This window comes from Euprymna scolopes, chromosome 45 (assembly GCF_053919585.1).
Source record: "Euprymna scolopes isolate OS-2025 chromosome 45, ASM5391958v1, whole genome shotgun sequence".
Taxonomy (NCBI): Eukaryota; Metazoa; Mollusca; class Cephalopoda; order Sepiida; family Sepiolidae; genus Euprymna; species Euprymna scolopes.
The window spans coordinates 65,265,202-65,278,035 of record NC_136526.1 but is presented as its reverse complement, the minus strand read 5'-3'; the positions used below and the strand labels follow the sequence as shown (position 1 = coordinate 65,278,035).

General features: G+C 35.8%; 1 protein-coding gene and 1 pseudogene across 2 annotated transcripts in view; both read left to right on the top strand.

The window, feature by feature from the left end:
• The window catches only part of LOC145269851 (calcium-independent protein kinase C-like), a 323,130-nt gene that overhangs the window by 61,075 nt on the left and 249,221 nt on the right, over positions 1-12,834 (top strand). The window lies entirely within an intron of this gene.
• Positions 752-868, top strand: LOC145270016 (5S ribosomal RNA; annotated as a pseudogene).

Below are 12,834 nucleotides of genomic sequence, written 5' to 3'. Positions count from 1 at the left end.
AAGAGCTTAGGCTCTGTCAGCTGCTCTGATGTTCAGCAACCTAAGTCCCAATCATGAATCAAATGGCAGAGGGGGGGGGCACCCGTAAGCCGTGGTGAAGGCAACCTCTCTAGGATAATGAAGACCCTGATATAAAACCTGCGGCGGCTGTTGCAACCAATGATGTAGACTTGCTCCATATATATATATATATATATATATATATATATATATAATAAAAATATATATATATATATATATATATATATATATATATAATAAAAATTACAATTAAATTTACCAAACTGATCCAAGATGGTAAAATTAAAGTATATTATAAATATTAAAGAATTAATATTTATAAAGTTATCTCAACCAGATGTAAAAGCTCGATAAAACCAAATCGGAGATAGAGCTTATAATACGAGCAAATAGTTAATAAAACGTTAAAAAACACTTTGAAATGAGTTAAAAACATATTTAATCTGAAAAGGAAACACTTGATAAGTGGATAGTCCTTAATCCGCGGAGTTTCGAAGAAATATTTTCCTTCTCATCAGAGGGTAGGAATTAGCAAAATGCGGGATCGGATTTTGCATGCAAAAGTATTTGATGAAACAACAAGTAAGTCAAAGATCTTACTTGAAAACAAAAAAGTGAAGCAGGGGGAATATGGTGAATATGGAATATGGTTTTTATATATATATATATATATAATGTATATATATATATATATATATATATATATATATATATATGTGTGTGTGTGCGTGTGTACGGCACAATCACGTTGACACACCGGTTCTCCTCAGATCACCAAAGTTAAGCAACGTTGAGCCTGGCTAGTACCAGATGGGTGACCATTTTGGAATTCTAGGCGCTGTATGTGCTTTCCGCTTATCTCGGCATTGTTTCTAGTCGTCCTGAACCTCCACTTGCTATTGGTATTCAACAGTCGACTCAGGAGAGGTGTGGTTGGAGATTGCGCAACTCTTGCCACACAAATTTCACACGAAGGCAACCTTAAAGTGGGTATCCAAAGTCTCTCAAGACTGAAGGAAACCATTTTTATATGTATGTGTGTGTATGTGAGTAAAAAAAATTGTCGACTATAATCAAGGTCATGTGTATGTATGCATGTATATATACATGTGTATGTGTGTGTGTATATAAGTAAAAAAGTTGTCGACTATACTCAAGGTCATGTATATGTGTATATATATAAGTAAAAAGTTCATGTATATGTGTGTGCGTATAAGTAAAAAGTCGACTGTAATCGAGGTTGTGTGTGTGTGTGTGTATATATATATATATATATATTCAGGCAAACATTTTCGATCTTTCGTAAGATTTTTTTAACTTCAAGATGGAAGGTATTTACAAATGTTCCATGGTTCGCACGAGCGCTTTCGATTCTTTCTTGAATCATCACCAGGTGGAGATAAAATATTAAAAATAGAAGTGAAATATATAGTTGCGAATGATAAAAAGAGTCAATGAAAAGTCGATTAAGATATACATTTACGAGTGATAAAAAACTTGATTAAAAATTAGGATGATAAAAGGCAATGTTAGTAAAACCAGTCGTATACTGGTTATGCTAAACATTTCAGCACATTATTGCTACTTTCAAAATTAATGCTATTTATAGATGGGTGCTGGGTTTTTATATATAGTGCTTCAAGTATTTTTAATTTTTTATAATTACTTTCTCGTTGCAAAATCCTTGTGTTGTCCATGAGGACCTTTCTAAGATTAGAGGGTGGGACAGCTATGTTGATTTGTTAAATGCTGGTATATTAATATATATATATATATATATACACACACAAACACACACACACATATATATATATATATATATATATACACACACACATATATATATATATATTTTTTACACACTGAAGAAGGCTGAAGGTTTCATCACTCAAGATGAGAACAGTAGTCCAAATAATATGACTAATCAATCATCATCTAAGAAATTCAGAATCTGGACCGATGTAGTTCCACAAAGTTGAAAAAATTCTCAGGAATTTATTGGGCGTTGACTTTGTTATGCTTTCCCCTTGGAATAATCGGCACTTTTTTTTTTTTTTTTTTTAAAGAACCGTTCATGTTGCGACCGAAAAAGTTTCTTCTGACCTTTTGTTGTTGTTTGCAGTGGGCGTGCACAGAACATTGCTTATGTTTTAGAAATTTGTCGATCAAAGTTATTTGTGCTGCACCAATGCGACAAAATGTTTTGACCTCTCAAAATGAAAATTCTCGACACCACGAGAGAGAGAGAAAAAGAGGACAGACCCTCAAATATTTCATCCACCAATAATAGAGTGCTTTGGTGAGAGGGCAGACATTTTATTATAAAGGTTCATTCCAAAGATTAATTTTTCACATTTAAAATTTAAATGCAATTTCAGACGTATGGACATATATGGCTTAATTTAGAGATCCAATTTTCACAGACTTTACCCACTAACTTAGGCTGTATTTCATCAATAATGAATCGAAATTTGTCTTCCAAGTAGTCTCTTGTGTCTGGTTTATCAGCATAAACATAGTACTTTACATATTGTTGTATTGTCGTTTATATAACTGTGTCAATATATGTTTAGTGTATATAAGGTATACGTGTTTCTGTAATCGGTGTTCGTGTATCGTCTAACGGTTAGAAAATTCAGAACAGTTACTCTTCTTTGTCTGTACATGTCGATCTGTTACGTGCATATTTAATAGTCTTTCTATTTGTATGTAGGCGTTTTCACATATTCACGACAATAACGAACAATAACAGACAGTCTTTAACAACGACAACTAACACCCTTGTCTGCTTGACACCTGACAGGTCACATAGCGTTCATTGTCTCCTTCTTCTTTGGTGGCAGGCACCTGATGGAACTCCCAAAAACGCTGAGTTATCATTTTCAGATCTTTATTTCCAAATGTTCCACGTCTTGGAGTTTGCAGATCTTCTCTGTTACATTTTCCTCAGTTGGTCCGTAGATGTTTCCATCGGACTACAGAGGCAACTCCTGTCCGTTAACTAACCCATTGGCTAGCTAACTCACAACTCGTCTCCTCGACTTCCCGTTACAGACTAACTCCTAATTCTGATTTCTCCTACCTTGCGTGTCTCTTATTTCAGCCAGAGTGGACAATCTTGTTCGTCACGTACGCCACATCATTGTTTACTCAACCAAATTCCAAACTAATTTTGCTTATGCTTTTCTTCTGTTCATAACATTTTTCTTTGAGACAAAATTCCACAGACAAATATTTAACATAAATTAACAGGCTATTTCCCTAGAAGAGTTCGCAATTAAAGGATACTCTAACTTAACCTCTAAATCTGACCCCCAAGATCGCCATGGGCATGGAATATGTGCCTATATTAAAGATAGCTTTCCATGTGGTAGGGACATCTCCAGAATGGAACACCCAAAACGCCGAGTTACCATTTCCAAATCTGTTCCACATTTTTTGACATTTTGCCTTACATTTTCCTTAGTTGGTCCGTAAATGCTTCCATCGGATCACAGCAACAATTCCTGTCCGTTAACTAACCCAGTGGCGAGATAACTCACAACTCGTCTCTTCGACTTCCAATTCTGATTTCTCCTATTTTTGCATCAGCCCGAGAAGACAATCTTGTTCGTCACGTACGCCACATCATTGTTTACTTAACCAAATTCCAAACTAATTTTGCTTATGCTTTTCTTCTGTTCATAACATTTTTCTTTGAGACAAAATTCCACAGACAAATATTTAACAAAAATATTTTAATTAACATTATTTTCTTTTAAAGCTTTTTTCTTAATATCTTTTTAACATAAATAATTTAATAATTAATCATAATAATCGTTCTGACCCTTGGCACTGCCCGCTACAACATAGCACAGATACTACGCTGTGATCATAGCCAAAGGGCCACCACATAGCATATATACTAGCAGGTTGCCTGGCGTTGCCCGGTCATAAAATACACATATTTAAATTCATACAGAAACTGAGACAAGTGCGTGCAGGTGTTGTTTTTTCTAAACAGTTTACTTCTTGTAAGTGAAAAATACTCGAGCTAAGATCAAAACCAAAGACAGTGAGTCAAGTACAATAGCCATTAGGCTAGCTTGACATAATCTTTAAAAAGTTTTTTTCAAACCTACTTATTCTTAACATAAGGAACATTTCATGTGAACTATTCACACATATGCATTCATGAAAAAGTTGACAAACAGTTAAAAATCTGAACCCCACATACCAATTTCTCAATTTTGACCCGTTAACAACCCCTTTTTTTCAGATGAAAACCGATTAAAAACTGAGACATGTGAATGCGAGTATTATGTTTTTTTCTTTCTGTTACGTGCATATTTAATAGTCTTTCTATTTGTATGTGGGTGTTTTCACATATTCATGAGAATAACGGACAGTCTTTAACAATGATGATTAAGACCCTTGTCTGCTTGACACATACCTTATTCGTTGTCCCCCCCCTTCCTCTGGGGTAGGCACTTGAAATGAAGGCATCTTCTTTCGAATGGCACATTGGAAACATAGAGATCATTTCCAGAAAGGCCGCTGGAAAAATGGTGGGATCCTTCTATTGATCCAGTAGATATCTCACTGCTGATGCAATTCTCTATCTATATAAGAGCCAGGTACGTCCAAGGATGGAATACTGTTGCCACATCTGGACAGGAGCTGCTAGAAAGGACTTGTCCTGCTTTGATAGAGTTCAAAATAGACTTTGTGGCCTCGTAGGAGATGTCCTTTTCTCTTCCCTGCAACCTCTATCTCACAGAAGAGATGTTGAGAGTTTGTCTCTGCTTTATTGTTATTTTCATGGAAAGTGTTTGACTGAGCTTCAATCTATGGTCCCCCCTCGCCAAACTTTCACAAGAAACACTCGTCTAGCTGAAAACACTATCAATAATTTCCCCCACTCTTTATCTGTGCCTAAACCTAAACGTAGATTCCATGAACAAAGCTTCTTTCTTAGAACTGCACGTCTGTGGAATTGTCTTCTGTTGGGGTAGGCACTTGAAATGAAGGCATCTTCTACCGAATGGAACATTGAAAATGCAGAGATCATTTCCAGATTCTTATTTTCAAACGTTCCACGTCTCAGAGTTTGCCGATCTTAATCTTCCTTACTTGGTCCGTAGTTGCTTCCATCGGATCACCGTCCACGTCCAGTAACTAACTCACAACTCATCTCTGTGACTCCCCACTCTAGACTAACTCCTAATTTTGATTTCTCCTATCTTACGCGTCTCTGCCATAGTGGACACTCTTGTTTGTCACGTAGGCCATATCATTGTTTACTAAACCAAATTCCAAACAAGCTTTAGTTATGCTTTTTCTCGTAACATTTTTCTTTGCGTCAAAATTCCCCAGTTAAATATTTTAACCAACATTATTTTCTTTTAAAACTTTTTTCTGAATATTTTTTTAACCTAAATAATTTGACAATCATAATAATCGTTCTGACCCTTGGCACTGTCTGCCACAACATAACACAGATACTACGCTGTGATCATAGTCAAAGGGCCACAACATTGCAATATTTCGAAAGAAAATAATCACATTGGGTTAAATTGCATGAACAAGGTGACCAGTTGACAGATCCTTTTCATGAAATTGTTCGTTCATCAAATGTTTCTCTCAGCAAAATTATCGTGTGATGTGTAGTGTATGGTTCCGTGCAACTTAAGCTACATGATGAATTGGCAAACCAAGCTAAACTGAAATTAACTGATAGTTGCCAAATCTGCAATTAAAGAGAATAGATTTGTCAATTTAAAGTTTGCTGCCTCGAAAAAAGAAAAAAAAATACCCTCTTGCAAAACCTGTTTCAATAGAGTGTACATAAGTTATGGACTCCCTTCCCTTGAAAAATGTTAAAAAAAATGTTCAAAACAAGTAAAAAAATAAAATCTAATTCATAAAACTCACTATGTCTGTCTGTCTGTCTCCATATTTTCAAACTCTATCTCCTCAGAAACAAAAAGTTGCAGAGCAGTGCTAGGGGCTCAAGTATCAACATAAAATTTGTTGCATATTTAGAATTACACTTATTGAAAAAAAAAACACACACACAGAAAAATCTTTATGATGTACAGAATTGTCACAGAATGAAGATGTCATATTCTAAAAATCATGTAGGTTTGGCTAGTAACTTTTTTATTTGGCTAGTAAACGAAAATATTTAGTTGTCAAAGGTCAACTAAAGATAAATTTGTCCATAGAGCCTTCAGCTAGAATCGAAACCAAACTTACAGCTCTTCAGCGTTATTCATTACAATCTTAGCTTATATCATATGCTCATCAAAAACTTAAAAAATAAGGTTCTTAAAGATATAAATGTATATTTGTGCATGCGTAGAAGATACAAGTTCCAATTTTTTGTTCCACAGGTCCGAATCCCCTAAATATAAAATTTTAAGTCTGTAGTCTAAAAATTGACAGAGTAGTTTGGTAGATATCATTCTGCACATGTATAGACAAGTAAAGTAGGCTTAACTCTGCCCTGTATTTAAAAATTTCGATGATCGTTCATCTCCCTTTCAGTACAGATCAGTCGCTGTGTATCATGAGTAAGTTGCTTGAATCTGTATTAAATAGAGAAGTGGTCAACCACCTGAGCAAAACTAACCTATTCAGTGACATGCAATATGGATTTTGTTCTGCTAGATCTACAGCTGATGTAATATTATATCTCATAGGATTAGAGAATCTCAACGAGGACTTTGTTTCAAGGGCAATAGCTCTTGACATATCAAAGGCTTTTGACAGAGTATGGTATAAAGGTCTACTCCACAAGATCTCCAGGAGAAGCCAGTCAGAGAAGGGTACAAAGTTGTAGCACCCCTCCTGAAACTAAGCCTGTGTCTCTTTGAACTTGTGTGGTTCTGGATATGACCTAAAACTATATCCAATGGTGAGGCCCCGGCTTGCAGGTTTTGGGAAGTGCTCCCAGGTCCACTGGGAGTACCTGTTAGGGTCCCAACTATGGGTTAAATAGAAACTGACTTGAAAAAAACAAAAAACAAATATATTCTATTAAAAAACTTTTCTTCAAAATCACTGAATTCGGCATTAAATAACCTGAAAATGGTTGATATGCCGTAAAACAACCAACCAACCATCTTTGGACTTGTGAGCTGGCACCAAGTCCTGCTGCCACACGCAGTGTGCCAGTGGCCACCTGATTTTCACCAAGGGATCACCACACTCTTCAGCACGTCCTGGTACACTTTGGTGTTGACTGTCAAGCCAACTTCGAATATGTGAGGTGGCATGATGTGGCCCTCACTTGAAACCACACCAAAGACCATAACCGTGGCCGGAAACTCTGTTTTCATCACCCTGGGCATGTCTGTTATTCGTGTCAATCCAGCAGTACATTTTGAGGGTGCTGGCAATGGTCCTGTTGTCATAACTTGGATCGGGGGAAGAGCATAAGTTGTATAGTGGCGCATCATGATAGGATTTGTACACAACTGGCCAACTAGTAGATGGTCTGCAAAAAAAAAAAAGAAAACCGGTTTTCATCAAATGGAAATGGAATCATGTCGTCTTTTCTAGGGCGACAATGTTATTGTTCCATTCTATATTATTATAGAGCCAATTCTCTATCGGTTGTTATATTGAACCTATATTTTAGGTTAAAAATTCTACCAGAAAATTGAGAGAGGCATTATTATAAGTTAATGTAGATTTGTATAGTTTTATGAAAGTTTTGGGGTTGAAAGTTTGATATCATGTTTATATCTAGAGGGGTGCCTGTTATTTCTACCATGGCCAAAAATAAAATCGCTTATCGCTATTTCCATGGCAGGTGCTCGTCTGAGCTCCAATCCCTCGTCCCCCCCCCTCGCCAATCTTTCACGAGAAACACCCGTCTGGCTGAAACTACTGTCAACAATTTTCCCCACTCTTTATCTGTGCCTAAATCCAAACGTAGATTCCATGGGCAAAGCTTCTTTCTTAGAATTGCACGCCAGTGGAACTCTCTGCCACTTGCCTGTTTTCCACCTGACTACAACTTGGACGTCTTCAAGTCCAACATAAACAAACTCCTGACAAACCGCCCCCTTAAGACACTCTATCAAAACCTCCAATACTAATGATTACTACAATACTATCTCATTGATTACTGTACACGCAATAACTCTTATCCCTGAGTGGCCTTTGGGCCTTGATAAGTGATAACCTCCATGTAAAAAAAAAAAAATGTTTAAACTTAATCCCAAGAACTATATAGCTATACGATCTCAATATTCTTACACCAAGTCTGCGGATGTGCCATGAAGCACTATGAATTTACAAATTTTATCAATTTTCAAATAACTTCGTTGGTTGGATCATCTTGATGCATCAAGATCAGCGGAAATCGTAAAACTGAATTTCACATGAAAACAATGGTATCTACGTATTCCCCGTATTTTTAAGATGATTATAAAAAAAAATTACGAAAATCGATAAGGTAGAAAATTATTTATTAAAGAAAAAACTAAAAAAATAATAAAATTTGAACAAAATGATTATAAAACACAGGAGAGTTCAAAAGGGAGATAATTTTCTGCTTTTGATTTTTTTTTTTTTTAAATGGCGTCAATTTTTCATCTGCTAACGCAAAGTTTTTTTAATAATAATTCATTAATATTCAGGTAATTTTGACTGCATAATTTCATGAAAAACACCCGTCTAGCTGAATCCACTGTGAAAAATTTCCCCCACTCTTTATCTGTACCTAAATCAAAACGTGGATTCCATGAACAAAGCTTCTTTCTTAGAACTGCACGCCTGTGGAACTCTGTTCCGTCTGCCTGCTTCCCACCTGACTACAACTTGGATGTCTTCAAGTCCAACGTTAACAAATTCCTAATGAACCGCTCCCTTAAGTAAACACTTCATCAAATCTCCACACTAACGTAATGTACTTGCAATAACCCTTATCCCTGAGTGGCTTACGGGCCTTGATAAGTGGTGACCACCATGTAAAAAAAAAAAAAAAAAAAATTTGGAAGTTACCATTGTAATTTATTAAAATTGACAAAAAAATAATTTGAAACCATTGCTTTTTATCGGAAAACTTCATTTATCGACTACAAAATCTCGTCCCAATAGTGTAGAAGCGCCCCCCCTCCACATTTTTTAAACTCCATGGAATAAGGAAATAATTCACTCTATCTTGTATTATAGGTTATGAACAATAAAATTTGTAAATGTTTATTTGCATAATTTAATTCTCCTCACATATTAATGCTTTATTTTAAATATTGAGCATTTTTTTCAGGAATATTATTTATATTCATATCTTATAGTATATATATATATATATATACTCGGGTTTTTTTAGATTCAAAAGTAATGAATTCAACGAGGTTGTTAGATAGTGCTCAATAAAAAGAGCTGATAATACTTGTTTATTGTTATATAAACATGCTCACATCCCGCTGCTACAAATAGCCACTTGTTTCAATCAAACAACAGATATCATCAGGCAGCGACTTGATTATTCATTGAACTTTTGAATAGTCAAGTCGGTGCCTGATGATATCTGTTGTTTGATTGAAACAAGTGGCTATTTGTAGCAGCGGGATGTGAGCATGTTTATATAACAATAAACAAGTATATATATATATATATATATATATATATATATATATACTTACATATATATAATGTTTAAAAGTCCACGTATGTTTCTACTATAGTGATTTAAAGGTTATGAGGGTTTTTTGAAGCATGAACAGATTTACTTTTTGTATTTAATTTTTTTTTATTGTTATTTTTTTATATTTCAAGCGGACCTCCGCTCTTGGTCACAAAAAAGTATCAAAATTTGTCTGTGCCCCAGAGCGGAGGTCCGCTTGAAATATAAAAAAAATAACAATGAAAAATAAAATCTTAAATACAGAAAGTAGCGCTGTTTTCATACTTCCTTTAAAAAAACCTTCATAACCACTATATATATATATATATATAGTCATCCACATACAGTACTGTTTCGCTGTTTCACAGCTCATCAGTGCGGCTAGACAGGCAACTGCCTCAAGCCAGGATCGAAACCCAACCACCCAAATGACACTCAAGGCTTCTCACCATTACGCTATACGGCTGCTGTGTGGGTAATGAATTTAACGATGTTTTGACATTGTTTAAATTCCAAATAATTATATATATATATATATATATAATTATTTGACATTGTTTTGACATTGTTTAAATTCCAAATAATTATATATATATATATATATATATATATATATATATATATATATATATATATACAAGTTCCAAATATCAAGTTTTCTCAGTTGGTCATTTATTACTTTTCAAAAGGTATCCATTGCAATATTGTTTCGTATTGCGACTAACAAGTCTGCAAAATTATGTTATTGCTGCATATTTAGTCACGTACTTATCAGATGTTTATCTTAAAAGCAAAAAAAATTAGAAAAAACACGATTTTGGAGAACTTACATGGTTCATGCAATCGACTGGCTCTGTGGAGCCCCCCCCCCCCCATTATTATATATTTGTAAAATTCGGCAGCAAGTCATTATCCAAACATATCCGGTTAAACACGAATGAGTTTTCATTTTTTTTCTGATTCTTCAGGTAATTCACTCTATTCACCTGACAATCTTTTTGTTTTGGCTGGCAGGTTGTGTATTATGGCGACAAGTGATAGTTTTTTGGCCATTTGCTCAAGTGCTTTCGATCTGTGATTTCGATCGTTGTCAGGAGTGGTTGGTGTTGTAGTTGTCATTGAGGAATAGAACAAATTTACTATAAATTAACAAATTTACTATAAATTAACTAATTTACTATAAATTAACTAATTTACTATAAATTAAATTTACTATAAATTAACTGTTTAAGTATTTAGTAATTTTCTGTAAACATTTTTTCTGCAGTCTTTCAAATATTCATATGAAAATTATTAAATACTGAAAGAATGTTCGGTAAAATTGTTTGGTTTGTTTTATATCCTTTGCAATAAATCTCTTCCCCACAAAAGAGACTTTGCGAGTCTGTCTCTACTTTATCGTTATTTTCATTGTGCTCGACTGAACTCCAATCTATGGTCATCTCTTGCCAAACTTTCACGAAAAACACTCGCCTAACTGAAACTAGTATCAATAATTTTACCCACTCTTCCCCTTTCTCTCTATCTCCTCTTCCCCTTTCTCTCTATCTCCTCTTCCCCTTTCTCTCTATCTCCTCTTCCCCTTTCTCTCTATCTCCTCTTCCCCTTTCCCTCTATCTATCTCCTCTTCCCCTTTCCCTCTATCTATCTCCTCTTCCCCTTTCCCTCTATCTATCTCCTCTTCCCCTTTCCCTCTATCTATCTCCTCTTCCCCTTTCCCTCTATCTATCTCCTCTTCCCCTTTCCCTCTATCTATCTCCTCTTCCCCTTTCCCTCTATCTATCTCCTCTTCCCCTTTCCCTCTATCTATCTCCTCTTCCCCTTTCCCTCTATCTATCTCCTCTTCCCCTTTCCCTCTATCTATCTCCTCTTCCCCTTTCCCTCTATCTATCTCCTCTTCCCCCCTCTCTCTCTATCTCCTTTTCCCCCTCTCTCTCTATCTCCTTCCCCCCTCTCTCTCTATCTCCTCTTCCCCCCTCTCTCTATCTCCTCCCCCCTCCTCTTGTTCCTCTTCCTTCATCATGACCATCTGACGATGCCTTTTCACACTCCCACGCATAATCACTTGTTTTCTTTTTTTTTTTGCTTTAACACTAAAACTTGTCTCCCTTGCCAATTTGCCATTCCCTTCTCGGGATCACACAGGTCAGCCTCTATTACCCGCCACGAGCCGAAACTGATTTTATTACTATTCCATACAAATTGATTGTGGCACCACCAACCTGCAACGTTGTTTGTTTTGCCTGGTAGGAAAATGTCGCAAGCCTCGAAGATACTCATTTTTTTTTCAACTAGAATACATGTTGTTGCGTAGCACGAACGCAAGGGAGGAAAAAAAGGGGGGGGTATTCTCGAGGGTTAGGGTTAGGGGGGGGGTATTCTCGGGGGGGGGCTCAACAAGATTAGGTCATGTACTTGATAAGAAGTGTCTCGTGTAAAAAAAAAAAAAAAAAAAAAAAGAAGGGTGCTTGTTTAGATAGCGTCGACAAATCGATTGTTTAAATACGTGGTTTTAATCAAAAGCCACAGTACTTAAATTGTCATGTCGAAACTAGTAATATATAAAAAAAATTACGAAATTCATCGAGTAAAACATACCCCCAACAAACCCGACAAGCAGCCAAATCTCACCCCTTCACAATAGAGATCCCTAGGTGTAAGAAGGCCTTCTACTCCAATAGTTTCTTCCCCAGAATTGCTAGACTTTGGAACTCCCTTCCGGGATTCTGCTTTCCCAACTGCAATGATATGCAGAAGTTCAAGTGTGATGTAAACAAACATCTTGCTACTCATCTCCCTTCATATACCCTGCAAATTATGTCCCCGATAGTAGCCTCCTACTTAAAAATGGCACTGCGCCTTGTTTGGGGTGAAAATTGAATAAAAAAAATATATTTTTTTAAATGCTGTTGTTTTTAAATACAAAAAAAAAAGTCTATCACTCTGGTCTGAAACAGTACTTTAATCATTAACGAGGCGAAAAGGGAGAGTAGCCTTCAAGTCCAATGTAAACAAGTTCTTGTTGCGCCGTCCCCATAAATAATCAAATTCTACCCAATTTACACTATTAACGATTACTACACTACCATCTTACATTCATTAACCCTTATGCTCGAGTGGCATTCGGGATTTGATAATTGATGACTCCCAAGTAAAAGAAAAAAATTTTTTAAAAAAGCGAAAAGTATGTCCTC